Source organism: Haemaphysalis longicornis, unplaced genomic scaffold (assembly GCF_048455015.1).
Source record: "Haemaphysalis longicornis isolate Haplotype H1 unplaced genomic scaffold, Haemaphysalis longicornis Haplotype H1 scaffold_2, whole genome shotgun sequence".
Lineage (NCBI taxonomy): Eukaryota > Metazoa > Arthropoda > Arachnida > Ixodida > Ixodidae > Haemaphysalis > Haemaphysalis longicornis.
The window spans coordinates 56,342,463-56,359,396 of record NW_027526295.1 but is presented as its reverse complement, the minus strand read 5'-3'; the positions used below and the strand labels follow the sequence as shown (position 1 = coordinate 56,359,396).

The 16,934-nt window shown below is 46.6% G+C and overlaps 1 long non-coding RNA gene and 1 pseudogene across 1 annotated transcript in view; one reads left to right on the top strand and one right to left on the bottom strand.

Moving 5' to 3' along the window:
• LOC144168913 (uncharacterized) overlaps positions 1-16,934 on the top strand; it is a 120,492-nt gene that overhangs the window by 34,626 nt on the left and 68,932 nt on the right. The window lies entirely within an intron of this gene.
• Positions 15,922-16,764, bottom strand: LOC144170902 (uncharacterized; annotated as a pseudogene).

Sequence of the window (16,934 nt, the reverse complement as noted above, 5' to 3'; positions counted from 1 at the left end):
TGGTTTCGCCAGTCTGGCACAGTTTGTGTCGACCGTCCCGCATCTGCTTTGGGGGAAAGCCGACTTAGGAAAATAATTCCATAGTATGCAAGGTCAAGGACATCAAGACCAAGCCATAGCGTCATCACGATGAGCGTGAACTGGGCCTTCAAGAGAAGGATGAAATTTTTCTCACTCAATTTCCTTCATTTGCCACAACTGCAGCCTTTTGGCATCTTGTTCAAAGAGGAACCAAAAGCGGCCGAAGGATTCTGGATAGGAAGCTGGTGTAGCTCAACACCTTTTCATCTTCCAACTTTGCCTGCTGAATGCAGTTAGCTTTTTTGCATCGGTGTGGTCATGTCGAGTGCATTTCAGCTGGGGGTTTAACTCTGCAACATGTGCGTGAGCAGTTTCAGCTTGTTCTAGTAGCTCCGTTGTTACATATGAATTTGTTCAGCCATTTTCTCTCAAGCTTATTCTAACTCTTCTCTTGGCTGCTGTACCTGTGGTGAGTTGTATATGAGCGCCTTGCTGTGAAGCCTCCTCACTGTTGCTGCTGTTACTAGTGATGGCAGAGACTTCTTGGTCATGTTGGGGTGGCACAGTTGAGCTCTTGGGAACTCCTGCCTGGCAGGTTAAAATGAAAAAAAGAAAGCCACATGCTTCAGTGATGTTATTAACAGTGTGCAGCTGCACGTGAGAATTTGTACACTGCATTTTTGTAACTTAATATGAGTTGAAGTTTACTAAGGATCATCGCTTTTTTTTATGCAGTAGCATAACCCTATGTAGCCATTGCCTGCGTCAAGCTGTACGAAATATTAAGTGGTGCATATGCAACCTCGACATGCTATTTCTCCACATTCTTTGTGCGCATATGGCTTTTTTTATTATCAGTGGGCGCCTCCTTTCCACATTTGCTGGCTCAGGGAAAATTTGGGAGGCATTTGGTTCATATACTTCGTTTTGCCTCCATCAAAGTGGTCACTGCAGTAAAATAAATAAATAAATAAATGAATAAATAAATCATAAATGACTACCAGCTAGCCTAACTGACAGTCCTTGTGCAGAAAGCTGGAATGCACAGTACCTTCCTTGAAGTGCAATTTGCACAGTGCCTTTCTTGAGCTCAGCAGCGGAGGTCGGCACACTTCTGTGCCAGGTAGCGTGTGAGCAACTTGTGGCGCTCAGGCATGTCCTCCTCTCCAACACCCTTTAGCGTCAAGAAACGCCAGAAAGCATCTGCAAGTATACTAGTCTTGAAAGGGCCTGTTATTTTGCCTGCTTGTTGACAAACACCATGTTTTTTCTTTTAACACTGAAGCTTAACACGGCTAATAAATAATAAATAAATAATAAATGCAGCTGAGGACGACTACAAAGCAGCTACATATATTTTTTCGTGGAGAAGTTTTGGTGTGCACAGGAACTGCTCAAAGCTGCTGTGGACAGACATAACAAAACAGCATTAGCTGCAGTAGAAACAGTCCCATGGTTGGAATAAACTTGGAGAACTTGGGCAGAAAGTGTTCCTGCATTGTTGCTTATGACAGACTGAACGCCGTCAAGATGACTGTAGTGCACTTTCCAGATTTCTATAAGAAATGTCCAGCTTGTATGCTAACGTTGCGAGACAACAGTATCACTTTCTCTCGAGAATTGTACATGAGGTTTCATATTACACGTGCAAATGACAAAAATGAAGTTTTATTTTTTGGTTTTATGCGACACTGGCAGACACATAAAATATACAGCGGCTGCTGCCTCTTATCTGCTTAGCTGCAGCAAAATCGGCTGAATGTATGTGCCAGATGACTATCTTGTGGAAAGTAAGTGCGATGTTCTGGAGACACCGTTTGCTATAAGGCGATCCGCGAAAGCTCGTCGTCCTTTCGCCCACCAAGGTCCAACTAAGTTGTTACCAAGCGTCCCATGACGTAAATTTTATTGTTTCTAAAAATTAGTCTATGTATAGCAGTACTACTACGAGAGCATCATATATGAGCTGACCTTTTCTTATTCACGCATGCTTGCTACGTGCATTGTAAAAAAAGAAGCAATGTAAGCCCCGTATGGGGGGCTGTACTTGCACAACGTGAATATCTAGAAAACCTCAGCTCAGCAACTTTTAATAACAGTATGCAGTAACTAAAAAAATCAAAGAAAGGGGAAGAAGCAGAAACAAAATGCCTGGCATGTACAACCACTATGCGAATGGTGGCTGAGATATCCGACAAGAGCATACACAGGCAAAGTGAGCAAAGATAATATTCTTTGCCGTGTTCAGCTTCATCATGTTACATTCCGAGAAAAGAAACGACAGAAATACACTTGTTTAGTTTTGAAATGGCACTATACACTTAATGAGCTGTCTTACTGCCCCCCCGTTCAGCCTTGTTGATCCGGGAAATCCACGTCTCCCGAAGCTTTCGTTCTGTAAGAAAGGCTATCAATCCAAAGCCTTTGTCCCTTGTGGCGCTGTAGCACCCAGGAACGCAGCAGGTGAATTCCTCGGTAGGTCCACGCGAACTAGAATACTGGAAATGGCATGCACAGGCACTCTGGATGGCTGGAGTGCCCGGATGACTGTAAGTACCGGTATGCACTGTGGCTGCCATGGCAGTGGTGGTCTCATCGTTGCCTGTAGGGATCGGTCTATTGTTTCTCACAAGGTTTGCACGTGTGGGGCATTTTTGCATGGCTTCAGCATTGAACGAAACAAGCAATGTGAGATCTAAGTTTTATGGCTGTATTATTTGCGAATGTTGAATATTTGAAAACTTGGAATGGTAAAACTGCACTGTGAATGAATTCGAATTGCAAGTACTGTTTATTACTTGTAAGGTTGTCAAAGTTTCGAATACGGCGGGAGACACGAGGTGGATATTTAGGTGCACCATTTGTTGAAACTTAAAAAAAGAGAATTGTGAAAATCAAAATTGGCAGGCAAAACCACAGGGCACTGTAAAGTCGCAGTTCGTATTTGTCGAAGATATTCCATTCGTTTGTTTCTGGTACCCCCAAAAAGCCCTCACTTAAAGGGTAATTCAAATTGTGCTCTATGCGCTTCGGTGTCTGAGGAAACTCGTATCGTGGATGACAGCTCTGCCCTGGATTTGACTTTCGCCAAATTGTGAAGTATGTTCTTCTGTGTCTGAGGCAGAGGTCGGCAAACTCACTCATGAGTCCACTCACTCAGACTCATTTGGACTCAAACTCACGCGTGAGTTTGAGTTTGAGTGAGCGCGAGGCTAGTGTGGCATGGTGAGTTTGAGCTTGAGTGAGTTTGAGCCGAGTGATCACGACTGAGTTTGAGTCCGATTGAGTTTGAGTCCATTTTGAGTTCTGAGTACATTTTGAGTTTGAGTCCATTTTGAGTTCTGAGTACATTTTGAGTTTGAGTCCATTTTGAGTTCTGAGTACATTTTGAGTTTGAGTCCATTTTGAGTTTGAGTCCATTTTGAGTTCTGAGTACATTTTGAGTTTGAGTCCATTTTGAGTTCTGAGTACAATTTGAGTTTGAGTCCATTTTGAGTTCTGAGTACATTTTGAGTTTGAGTCCATTTTGAGTTCTGAGTACACTTTGAGTTTGAGTCCATTTTGAGTTCTGAGTGCATTTTGAGTTTGAGTCCATTTTGAGTTTGAGTTAATTTTGAGTTCTGAGTACAATTTGAGTTTGAGCTCATTTTGAGTTCTGAGCACATTTAGAGTTTGAGTCCATTTTGAGTTTGAGTCCATTTTGAGTTCTGAGTACATTTTGAGTGTGAGTCCATTTTGAGTTCTGAGTACATTTTGAGTTTGAGCACATTTTGAGTTTGATTACATATTGAGTTTTGAGTACATTTTGAGTTCTGAGTAAATAGAAGTTTTAAGTCCATTTGGAGTTTGAGTACATATGATTAGCCTAGCAGGCAGCTATGGTTGGCTGTTAAGTTTCATGCGTCACTGTGGGCTCGGAATTCAAGTTACCTGCGGGTATGGCACCAATCGCGATCTGCATGATCGGTTGGGAGGGAGGTGGTGTCTGATTTTTTTTAGTGTCTTGTTGAATTTTTATGGCCATAAGCACTTGCTGTATACCTAATTTTCGCGGCTGGGCGCGTGAGTGATAATTGACTGGTGAGGTCATAAAAAAGGGTTGTCTTAACTTTTCCTCCTGACGGATCCACTAAGAGCGTGGGAAAGGGTGGTGGGAAAGCACACGGCGGCGCTGGCGTGCTGGTTGTTCGCCTGCTACTGTTAACGGCTTGATATACTAGGGGTCACAAAGGAAGAGGTGAGAGCCGGGGGGAAATGGGGGCGGGGGCTGTCCTTTCTACTGTTTCAAATGAATTAGCTGAATTGACTGGGCAGCGCCCCTTAAGACAGAATAATGACCACATTAGATTGGGTGAAAAGTGAAACTGATGAGGCTAAGGCGTGTAAGGTATCAAATGAAAGGTCCGGATTAACGGAATCACGCGGGGTAAATAAAAAAAATGCTTCCTGATTGTAGTCATCAGGCAGTCATAATGAGTCATAGATTGGGTTAAAATTCAAAATGATGCTGCGAGGGCATGTGGGGAATCAAATTCAAGGTCTCGATGTGGGGAATCATTCGGGACGAACATGAGATATGGATATATCATGACGTAGTCATGGTAAATTAAAGATTCGGTTAAAATTCAGGTTCATGATGCTAGGGCGTATCAAATTAAAGGTCTCGATGAGGGTAATCACGTGCTTCCTGATTATTATCATGACATAGTCAAAATGGGTCATAAATTAGGTTAAAATTCACAATGATGCCACTGGGTGTCCGGGGTATCAAATTGAAGGTTCCGATAAGGAAAATCACGTGGGACAAAAATGTGGTAGGGCTATATCATGAGATAGTCATGGTTAGTCATTGATTGGTTTAACGTTCAAATTGATTTCGCTAGGATGTGATGGGTATCAAATCAATGGTCTTGATGAGCCGAATCACGTGGGAGAAATACAAAAATGCTTCCTGGTTATAACCATTAGATTGTCATGGCGAGTCTTATATTGGGGTAAAATTCGAAGTGAACCCGCTAGGGAGTGTAGGGTATCAAATTTACGGTCTTGAAGAGGGGAATCACGTGGTACAAATAAAAAAAGGCTTCGTAGTTCGAATCATGAGATGGTCATTATGAGTCATAGATGGGGTTAAATTCAAGGTGAGGCCGCTGAAGCATGTGGGGCGTCAAATTGAAGGTTCCAGTTAGGGGAATCATGTCGGACACCTAAATAATGCGTCCTGGTTACAGTCATGAGTCATGGTTAGTTTGACTGGTATGAATTCCATATGACCCTGCTAGGGTGTGTGGGGTATCAAATTAAAGGTCTCGTCGAGGGGGTCACGTGGGACAAATATGAAAATGCTTTCTGGTTATAATTATGAGGATATCGCAAAAGGTATACAGCAAAAGGTACACACTCTTACTCAAACTCACACTCACACTCACACTCACACTCTCACTCTCACTCACACTCTCACTCTCACTCTCACTCACACTCTCACTCTCACTCTCACTCTCACTCACACTCACACTCTCACTCTCACTCTCACTCTCACTCACACTCTCACTCTCACTCTCACACTCTCAATCTCACACTCAAACTCTCACTCTCACTCTCTGACTGTCTCAATCTCTGTGAGGCCATGTGAATTTTGAATTCATTTTGAGTTCTCAGCCCATTTTGAGTTCTGAGTTCATTTTGAGTTTTGAGTACATTTTGAGTTTTGAGTCCATTTTGAGTTTGAGTACATTTTGAGTTTTGAGTACATTTTGAGTTTTGAGTACATTTTGAGTTTGAGTACATTTTGAGGTTTGAGTACATTTTGAGTATTGAGTTCACTTTGAGTTTGAGTACATTTTGAGTTTTGAGTCCATTTTGAGTTTTGAGTTCATTTTGAGTTTGAGTACATTTTGAGTTTTGAGTCTATTTTGAGTTTGAGTTCACTTTGAGTTTGAGTACATTTTGAGTTTTGAGTCCATTTTGAGTTTTGAGTTCATTTTGAGTTTGAGTACATTTTGAGTTTTGAGTCCATTTTGAGTTTGAGTACACTTTGAGTTTGAGTACATTTTGAGTTTTGAGTACATTTTGAGTTTTGAGTCCAAATTGAGTTTGAGTACATTTTGAGTTTGAGTACATTTTCAGTTTTGATTACATTTTGAGTTTGAGTACATTTTGAGTTCTGAGTACATTTTGAGTTTTGAGTCCGAGTGAGTTCTGAGTTTTGAGCTCAATGTGAGTTTGAGTTTGAGTGAGCGCAGATGTGCTGCTCAGCATTGAGTCTGAGTTTGAGTGAGTGGTGATTCGAAAAAAAAAATTGTGAGTGAGTTTGAGTGAGCCGCGCCAACTTTGCCGAGGTATGGTCTGAGGAAACATGTATAGATGTAGGTTGAGCCATACCCCAGCATTTACAAAGTTCAGTGGTGCCACTTCAGGGCTGGGAGTGCAACAAAAAGTGCGCACTGAAATGAGCGTGCCTATAAGGGCTACAACACTCGTGCTTTTATGCCCATTCAAGCACTTTCGAAACGTTAAATATGATCTTACAGCTCTGTTTGGTCAGCAACAGGAGGAGGAGAAGGAGGAGAAGGAGCAGGTGGAGGTGTAGTGGCGTCTGTCAACCTCACTACTTTTATTTGGAAGCCCGAGGTGATGCAAGCATGTTGTCGTAATCAATATATTCTCCAAAATCCGCATCGAAGACCGGGAAGGTGTGAAGTAACATAGATGGTAAGCAAAACCACTGATTATGCCAGAAAATAATTTGAGTGTACAGCATAGTAAGCACCAACAAAAAAGACACTAAATAAATAAATGATAAAGATTTTAGAGGCTGGTTGCCTTTTCTAATGCTAAGCATTGGCCGCACAAAAGAGGCCGTGCGAGCAAATATTCAGCAATAAAAATGTACTACAACCTTGCGCGCCAAGAAAAAAAAGGTCAAAATTGACCAGGTGGGATTCAAACCAGTGGAAAAAAGTGATTTCACTTGAATTTGTTGCACATAGTTTCCTTCAACTTGATGAAGCTAGTTCTAGAGGTTGTACGTTATCTCATCTGACTACATGAAGTTCTGAAGATTTCACATATTTCTAGATGAAGTTAGTCTAACTTGTCTACGTGAAGTTCTGCAGATTTCACGTAGTTTCATTCGACAAGATAGAGTTCTGGAGATTGCATCTACAGTTTCTTTAGACTAGATGCATTTCTGGCGCTCAGGGCAGGGCTTTCAGTTGGTTAGCTATTTGCATCTTAGCGCTGCCGCATTCTTCAAAGAGCCTTGGCTCTTTCTCTCTTTCTCAGCCTTTTCGAATTCACCAGGTTCTTGGTGTCACCATTTGCTTCAGCCTTTTGTGCATATTCATCATCAGAGGCCGTTAAATCGGCAGCAACGGCCTCAACTTTTTTTCTTCTTTCTTCATCTGCAGGCCTTCAACTTCCTGCATTATTATCTGCTGTTTTGTCTGCTGGGAATTTTCCTTGGACTGTTTCTTTTGTGATTGCAAGTGTGCGCCATAATGATGCCTCGCTGCAGACGCAGCTAGTGTGAGTTCTTTTGAGATAGGAGTGTTCATAATCCCACCGGCCCTCTACACTTCATCACATACGATGCGCTGTGAAATATGGGACGAACCTACCAGATTCTGTACGGAGATCTGGCAGTTGACGCTGAACACTGGCTTACCAGTTCGACCTGGCTTCTCCATGGGCAAGCCAGTTTCACATTGGCTTGCCCATGGCTCGAAACAAGTAACACCCTTACTGCTTCCACCAGCTCTTTGTATGAGGGATATACGCCCAAGAGGTCATGAAAAAAAAATTTCACCATCTTCCCCTAGGGGAACCCTGAGTGCTATGTGAAGCAGCCGTGGACTCGACTCAAGTTCCCATTAGTTTTCAGTTCGATCGCAGTGTTGCAACAGAAGAATGAGGGGAGCGAAGCGCGCGCGGGTCATTTATACCGCGGAGCTACAGTGGCGGCGGCTACCGTCGCGTCGTCTCTAACCCTAAGCTGCTTCGCATTATCACGCGCAGAGCCGCAGGTGTTGCCATTCGTTGCGCAATCCCGGAGAGGAGAGGAGGAATGCCGGAGAGGAGGAATGCCTCGCATACTACTCGGAGTTCCCCTACGGGAAGATGATGACAGTGGTTGAACGCGAAGCAATCTCGTGATGAATTCTTTGGTTGGCCAGTCCCTAGGGTCATCCTGCCACAATCATCATCAGCGGTGCCTGGCCAGGCATGCGCAGTGGGGGTGTGGTACTCAGGGTTCCCCTACCAGAAGATGACGACAGTTGTTGAATGCGAAGCTATCTCGTGATGGATTCTTTGGTTGGCCAATCCCTATAGGCATCCTGCCACAATCATCATCAGCGGTGCCTGGCCAGGCATGCGCAGTGGGGGTGTGGTACTCAGGGTTCCCCTACCGGAAGATGACGACAGTGGTTGAATGCGAAGCTATCTCGTGATGGATTCTTTGGTTGGCCAATCCCTAGGGTCATCCTGCCACAATCATCCTCAGCGGTGCTTGGCCAGGCATGTGCAGTGGGGGTGTGGTGCTCATCGTTCCCGTACGGGGGAACGATGCTTGCGAATGGGGTTTGAGCACCAAGATTCCGTCTTCATCGGCAAAGGCCTTGAAGTGCTCTTCACAATCAATCAGCACTTCTATCACAGCTTGGCTAGGTTGAATGAGTTCACCAGAGCCCTTAGTGTACTCTTTAAAGGAGCCATGAAGAGAAAACACAAGTTTGGTTCATTCAAAAGATTGTCTCGTTAGAATCATACTGACACCACTTTTAACGTAAACTTCGCTCGAATAAGCTACATAATTAGGAAAAACGGGAATGGTCATGCGACCCACCAGCTCATTTCCCGCAACAGAACCTATGATGTCACATGAGCTAAGCTCTGCGATTGGCGGAGGCTGGCAGAAGCAGACGCAAATTAGGTAGAGCTTACAAACTAGACGAACGAGCGATTTGCGCTTAAATTTAGGGCACATTCTTTACAAAGCAATAAGAATGATGGGACAAACAGTGGAAGTTACGAAAGCACATGTAAACATAGAAGTACTGATGCGTTCTGCTGTTCGTACTGCGCACAGCATGTTTGGTTTAGCTGCACAGCACTACGGGGCTTGGGGTTGTCTCAGACGACACTGGCCGATTGACGCAAGCAACGGTGTCTTACGTGACCCCATTTGTCGAGCGAGCACTGTTTCAGGGAACGAATATTTTCTCCCAGAACAAAAACAAGCCAGGTTTAAATGCGGGCAAAAACTAACCAAACGCTTGCCATGGTATGGTGACGCCATCTAGGTTACGGAACGTAAAGAAACGCGGGAACAAACCAACACCGCTGTACAGGGTGGAGACAACCTTTGAACGGTCCTGTGCCGCCGCAATTGGGCCAACGGGCTCAACGTGTTATTCTTTTCGTTTCCCACGAGACCTAGCAACGCGAAACGGACAATATGATTCAAACTTCTTCAGTAAACCGCGTTGCAGCGATAATTTTAGCGCGGTTTTGACACAATGACTTGCTTCGGCGGCGAGCGAGCAACCGAAAATGGCGGCGCCAGCGTATACGTGTCTCTACCCTGTACGGCGGATGCGTGAATGAAGGTATTCTAGGCTGCAGAGCGGTCGGTTCCTGTGATGTCATTTGGGACCACGAAAACGCACGATTGAGTGGGAAAATCAAAATTTTAACCTCAATTGTTTAATTTCTCAGTGAATAAAGCACCGTTTGTATCCGGACAAGCGCTGGGGGCACTATAAAACACGAAATCTTTCGAATAAAACCAACTTGCATTTTCTCTTCATGGCTCCTTTAAGCTGAACGAGAGTGCTGTATTTGTCGTCGTTGCACTCATCAATAGACTTCAAGACGGGCTTCAGGAGAAAACCTCCTGCATATGCAAGGATGTCACGTTCCACTGTTGTTATACAAAATAACGTTTTCCAGCTCTTCAGCTTCCTCGTTCTCGTGACTTTCCTCCAGAACTTGTTTCTTGGTACTGGGGTCCAGGAGGTCAGCTAGGTGCATGGTGTCATCCACATTATAGCTAGATGATGTTGGTGTGTGCAAGAATTGGCTGACACATATTAACGTCAGAGCACACTTCACATCATATGTGCTCGGGATGGGCTTTCTGAAGCCTGATGACGGAGAAAATATTCTTAAGGCAATCCTGTATAAGTCTACCTCTAAGCAAATACCGGTAGCCACGTTTATTCAGCAGTTCTTCAGACTGACGCAGGACAACTGTCGTTGAAATCAGGAAACCGGCTTGTGAAGGTTTCCAGGGGGCAGTTTCTCCCATGTTCATGCGGCAGAAAGTTGTGCATGCCAGTTCCAGGATTTTAACTGCATCTTCGTGTTTTAAGCGATCAAAATAGCTCAAAGCAACCACTGGGTGCCGTGATGACATGCGAGAGAGAGATAAAACATTTATTATCATGTCCAGCAGTAGTGGGGTGGGGAAAGAAGGGATCGGGCGGTGAGCTGTGTGGTGGACCTCCCTGCTACGGCCGCCTACTCACTGCGCGTCTCAGTGGAGACGGTGTTTTCGGCCGTTGCCGCGCGACGATGTCCATCACCTGCCGGACCGTGCCGCGTCGATGGCCAATGTCGTCGCATCTTGCTATGGACTCCATTAGCGTTCCACTGCCACACCGTGAGATGGCGCGGTGGACCATGGTCGCTGGGCGTTCTTAGACATGGGCGTGATGAGCTGAGGCTGCGGGCCATGATTGGGCAGGGGCGGGTGCGTATGGTGGCTGTTGGTCCGCTTGTATCATCGGCGGTGGCGGAGGTGGCGGTGCATTTTCTTGTTGCAGTTGGGCGCAGATTTGAAGCTCCATAGATTGCATGTTCTGCATGGTATGCATCATTTGTTGACACGTGTTCTCCAGCGCCGTGAGGCGGTCGGCATGTGACTTTACGGCATCTTCGAGTCTGTCCTGTCGATCTTGTTGGTGGTCGAGACGCGCGAGAAGTCTTCTTTCTTTGGTGTTCTCTAGCGTGCGGTGCTTGGGTTGTGGTTCGGTGGCCTTATTCGCAGTATTGTTGCGGTTGGACTGGGGCCTGTCGGTTTCGCTGTCCTTGTGGATGGGTTCCGGGGTGTCTTCGGGTTCGGGCGGTGAGGTGGTGGCGTGGGCGTCCGCGGAGCTGTCATAGTAACCACGTGGCAGGTTGCGCTGCAGCTCCAAGAGCTGAGCGAGCTTGGCATTGATAGCTTCGATCGTTGCAGCCTGTGCTGCGAGCTTGGCATCTTGCTCTTTGACGCGACACTTGAGGTGTGCGTTCTCTGTCCGTAGTTGTAGCATCCCTGGGTTAGCTCCGGTAGCTATCTTCTGCTGCTAGGTGGCCGTGATTTGCGGGCGAGCGGCGTCTGCCCAGCTGATGGTGTTGCTTTGGCCGATGCGTTGTCCCGTTCGCGACGTGGAGCGGCGCGCGCTGCGTCCTTGACTGGCCGAGCGCTCTCGTCCGTTGCTGCGTTGGTGAGAGCGGCTCTGGCGGCCGCCAGGGAGGGCGCTGCTGCTGCTGCGCATGCGATTGGTGCGCCGGCGGTGGCTGCAGCTGTGGGAAATCCCCGCGGTCAGGCTGCTGCTGGTGCTGCGCCTTCGCTCGTCGCTCCCAGCGCCTCCGAGTGGCAACTATGTGAACCTTGTATTTGTTTGTGCAGCCGGCTTCTCCGGTTGGGTGCGGGCCATTGCAGAGCTTGCAGCACGGCTTGCAGGCGTTCGCGTGATCTTGGGTGGGGTTGGGCGTGCCACAGGCAAAACACACTCAGGCGTTGGGGTTCGGGCACACATCGGCTCGGTGTCCTATCTTGCCATAGTGGCGGCAAACTTCGTAGTGCTGTCTGTATAGTCCACACCGCAGTAGCATTGACCCATACTTGACGTAATTGGGCACCTTAGGACTGGAGAAAAGCACAACCACTGTGGTGGTGTTGCCAAATCTGTGGGCCTCGAAGGCCACGGGGTTGGCGGGGTTGAGAAAATATTCTCAAGGCAATCCTTTATAAGTCTACCTCTAAGCAAATACCGGTAGCCGCGTTTATTCAGCAGTTCTTCAGACAGACGCAGGACAACTGTCGTTGAAATCAGGAGACCGGCTTGGGAAGGTTTCCAGTGGGCAGTTTCTCCCATGTTCATGCGGCAGAAAGTTGTGCATGCCAGTTCCAGGATTTTAACTGCATCTTCGTGTTTTAAGCGATCAAAATAGCTCAAAGCAACCACTGGGTGCCGTGATGACATGAGCGTGTACCATTTGCTCACTATCACTAGTTCAAGGAACCAAGCTGCCCCTTCTGCTTCAGGCTCGAACTCTCCTATTTTGATCAGATACCTGATAGCAGGAGGGGCTTCACGAAACATTTGAACTGCAACATTCACCTTCGTCTTAGTAAAGTGTCCACTGCTAGTGTAGATGTCAGACAACTTGTTCGCAACCTTTAGGTCATCATCTGTGTCAAATTCCAGGACTGCTTGAATATGTTCAAGGCTCACAGTTTTTCCAGGAAGGCCCTGCTCCTTTACTATTTCTTTTCCTAGTGTAAATGTTTCTGAATGAAGCAGCTGACCCTGAATGTTTTTGAAAACATGCGCTGGGTCAGCCATAAAGAACAACTTCCGGTCTCCAAGGTGCGGGTGTGGTACACAAGAGACTGTCTCTGAATGCCTGTTGTTGGAGAACCCCAGTTCGCGCCATACTGCACAATTAGCTGATCCCATATCACTGGTTACCACAAGCACTCGCAACGAGATATTGAAACAGAGCTGAATTAAGTGAAAGATCTTTCAGGATTGCCCCGCCAACCGATCGCCCAGTGAAGTGATAAACTATGACCTGCTTCCACCTTGTGTTTAGCCCACCAATCATGAACATGAGGGCGTGGTTGGCAGCCTGCACTCTGGCAGTGTGGTACCCCCGAAAAGGCAGTCTGCAGAGCGGTCGTGATCGAAACTCTGGCTTATTTCTATCTCGTCCATGAATAACGCAGTCTTTTTCTATGTCTTGCGTTGTCTCTGTTTTGCGCTTTAAAACATCTAACACTTCTTGAAGAGCACCCAGCAAAAAACGGATGTTCCGAAGTCTTCTAACCAGGGTTCTGTTCGAGGGTAATGGATAGGACAATGACCTTCGCAGTTCATATCCTGTGGTACCGCATGCATGTTTAATCTGAAACGCTGCTCTGATAGTCTTCTCAGAGCATTTGGACCCTTTTGTAGTTTTTTTCGTCAGAGCAGTTGTTTGGTTCTTGTTCAAAAGCTTGAAGCAGTTAATGCATCTATTTTTTTATTGAGCAGACGCTAATTTTTTTCTTGCACTTTTCAGCTGTGATTTTGCTTGCTCATGAAGTCTTTGTAGGCTCTTGTATTTGCGCATCAGGTCAATGTTTTTTTGAAGCTGGGCATTGAAGCTGATACTGAGATGTCACCAACAGGTTGTTGTGTTGGCCTTTGTGGTCGGTTCACCGTTGATGGTAAATGTGGGGTTCGTGTCGATCTTTGACACCTTTTCTTTGCCTGACGGGACGAGAGTGATAGAGACTTCGCAGGGTTCACTTGGAGCCTTCTCATTGCCAAAAACTGCTCTAGGACGCTTAGCTGTTGTTGCAGCCCTTCTGGTGTTGCGACCATCATACTATATCACCCACGAATGCCATGCAGTTGGCATCTATTGTCTCCCCTTGGAACTTGATGTTTGGGTCTCGTGTCGCTAACCATTCGTCTATCACCAGATTGAAGAGCAGAGGGGAGAGCGGATCGCCCTGCATTACTCCAATCATTGGAAGGACGAGGAGACTCATTTTTGTACTGGAGCACCGTTGTGGCCATGGTATCAAAGTCTTGGATGTAATTCAGGAAGTCTTCGCCGATCCCTTTTCTCCGCAAACCCCCCGGTATTCTCTGCAAGTCCACCCTATTGAGTTCCTTTGCAACATCCACAGATGCCATGCAGAGGGGCTTTGCTTCCCTTTTGCCTTCTCTAGTGCAGTGGTTAGGATGACCACGTTCTCGGCGCACCCGTAGGCCGGGATGAAGGCTCGCTGGCGGTAATTTAGGGTTACCGCCGCTTGTAGTCGGCTGGCATACATCTTGTGCATCAGTGCGAGGAGGACCATTGACAGTGATTGTCTTGAAGTTCGCATCATGTGGAGCACCCACTTTCTTGGGAAGAACGATGGTTCTGGTATTTCGCAGACACACCGGTATACGTTTGAGTAATTGCAGTGTGTTAAGCAATACTGTGAGCACTACTGGTGGGATCTGACTCAGCTTTTTGATGATAGACCGTCTGGGCCGGCTGCGGAGCTTAAAGGAAGCATTGCTTCCTTGATGTCTTGTGCTTGTGGACCTGCTCTCTACGGCTGTCCAGAAATGAGGCACACTGCGGTTGAGTACAATAAAAAACTCTTTACTCACGTGGAGCTCATTCTCAGTCCGCGTCCGGGCACACACCGACACCAGCACCAAAAACACTCTGTCCCCCGAGTCTCAGTCCCCGCACGCGGTTCTTCACCACCACCGCCCGCTCCTTCACCCCGCTAGCGCCATCCCTCGGGCGCCGGCGTCCCCAAGTCTTGCGGCTTGGTAGCCGCACGGAAGGCGAGGAGGGCAAGGGAAGGAAGCTCACGGCTCCGGGCTCCGGGCAACACCCTCTAGGCCAGAAGGTGTGCCAAGGCGCTCCCCACATGCTGTAATGACATTACAGGGATTAAATCCGACTGAATCTTCTGTTTCAACCTCCGGTGGCCCAGTCCCTGTGGAAGAAGCTTCCATGATAGATTTCGACGCATCGAACAGTTTCTTTGAGTCTTCAAACTCAGCGACAACTTGGCCGTCCAACACCTCCCTTGCGCAGTGACTTGGGTGCTTCTTAATATGTGTGCGTTTCAGCGTACAGGCGCTTCTTTTCTTTATGCCTGCTGGTTTTGGAGAAAAGGTTGTTGCGACGTTTCCTTCTGTGGACCTTCTGTGACACTTTCCTTATGTAGTTCCCCTCCATGGCAACATTCTGTCTCTCAAGTTCTCTCCGACAGTAAAATAAAGTTGGCATCTAAAGGTTTGCTTGTACGCCCTTTTGTACAAGGTTGCCTGCATGCAACCTGGTGCATGCAACCATGCCCCTGCGTGGTGCCAATCTGATGGTGCGACCTGACGCTATTGTTACCTGTGCAGTTCTGTGCAAACTTATAAGTGCAATTGACCGAGTCAATGAGAATTCAGGAGTCAGTCTGGCTGGGTGTAAATTCACTTCTCATTGGTCAGCAATGGCACTTTTGTTTCAAGGTAGCTACACAAGCTTTGGATCACCTGTTTCAACATGTTTAAGCTCAGTCGATACGTAAAAGCTTCATGTTTTTTTCTGCCCCTCAGGATAGCAGTGGGAGCAGAGCCAAGATAAGATGAAGGTTGATCATAAGTGCCATTTGGCTGTGATGGCTGCGTTGCATTATGAATTCGACAAGAAGGAGCCTTGTGGCAACGAACGGGCTTGTTAGGTGAAAGGGCGAAAAACAAAAACACCTTTTGCGCATGATGGGTGCTTGCTAAAATTTTGGAATTTGATCTTACACTACTAACACCTAGCCTTCTGGTCAGCTTATTTGGTAGAGCAACTGCCCAAATAGGCAGTGGTCCCAGATTCCAATCCAGGACCTGGGAAAATTTTTCTTCAACTGTGAAATATCTGAGAAAGCTCTTTAGCTTTTCTTTGTAGACACACAGCTACAGTTCAGATGCATGTCAAATTTTCCATCACAGAAACTTGCTCAACCTTGAGGGTTTCCACTATTTTCGTCACCTGCTCTGTTTTTGTCCCCTATTTTTGTTCAACATAGCACTAAATGTTTACCAAGCCTGTTCCGACGAAAAAAGGAAATGCAGTGCCAGTACTTTACTACACGATGGGATTCTTAAAGTTGTTCAGAAAAGCAAGTCTGCACAACGGCATTCCCAACATCAGCCATGTTCACTGGGTATCCGCTGTCGAGAATGCGGAACTCCTTTATCCGTCTAATCACACGTTCAATGTTGTGTGCCCACGCTCTTGCGATTTTTCTCATTTTGATTACATTATTTGCCGTCATTTGACCCTGGGATGGCTTGTTGAAAGGGGGCATGTATCTCTTCACCTCATCAGGAAGTACATAAAAAATAGTGAAACCCTTAACTATCATTATGGCATTGCCAGGCTCCAAGAGGCTCAGCAAGCCACTTTCAATCACCATTTGCCTGTCAGAAACTGATCCACCCCATACCTTAATGGTGTGGGGTGTTAGCATGTTTGTACAGGGAATAAGTGAGTGTCTGTGCTTCCATACTAGATGGTGTTTGAATTTTCACTTCTTTGCCATCAATGACGATTACAATGTCCGAAAATTCTCTAAAATGATGAGGAAGCTGTTTCTGAACCTGTTGTAGAGAAGAGAATCTTGTCATCTGGCACAGTGCTTTTTGAAGGTACACTACCCACTTGGAGAACCTTCCTGCCATGTGAGACTGTTCATCCAAAGTTGCGTGTGACTTCCTGCAGTGGCATTCCTGTGTGGAGCCGCACAAGCACTAAGAAAAACTGTTCATTACAACCAAGGATCGGCTAGGGCCCTTTCATTGAAAGTGACATTCCTCCTGCTAGTACTGTGTACAGCCCTTCAAATACGCTGCATGAAGGCAGCCTAGTGTAAAAGTAACACTCACTGAGGCCTGTAAGAATGCTCACGTTCAATTGCCGGTCCTCCATGCTTGCACAAACCTTGCACTATGCTTGCCGGTTCGTGGGCAAACTTGGCCCCAGGGAGACCAGTCTTGCTGACAGTCCTGTTCCTCTTGTGGGGCCCTGTCTCCCTCTTCGACCTCGTCCTTGCTGTGGACGGCCGCCAGCTGGCTCTCTCGTATGCTAGCGCTCCTGGC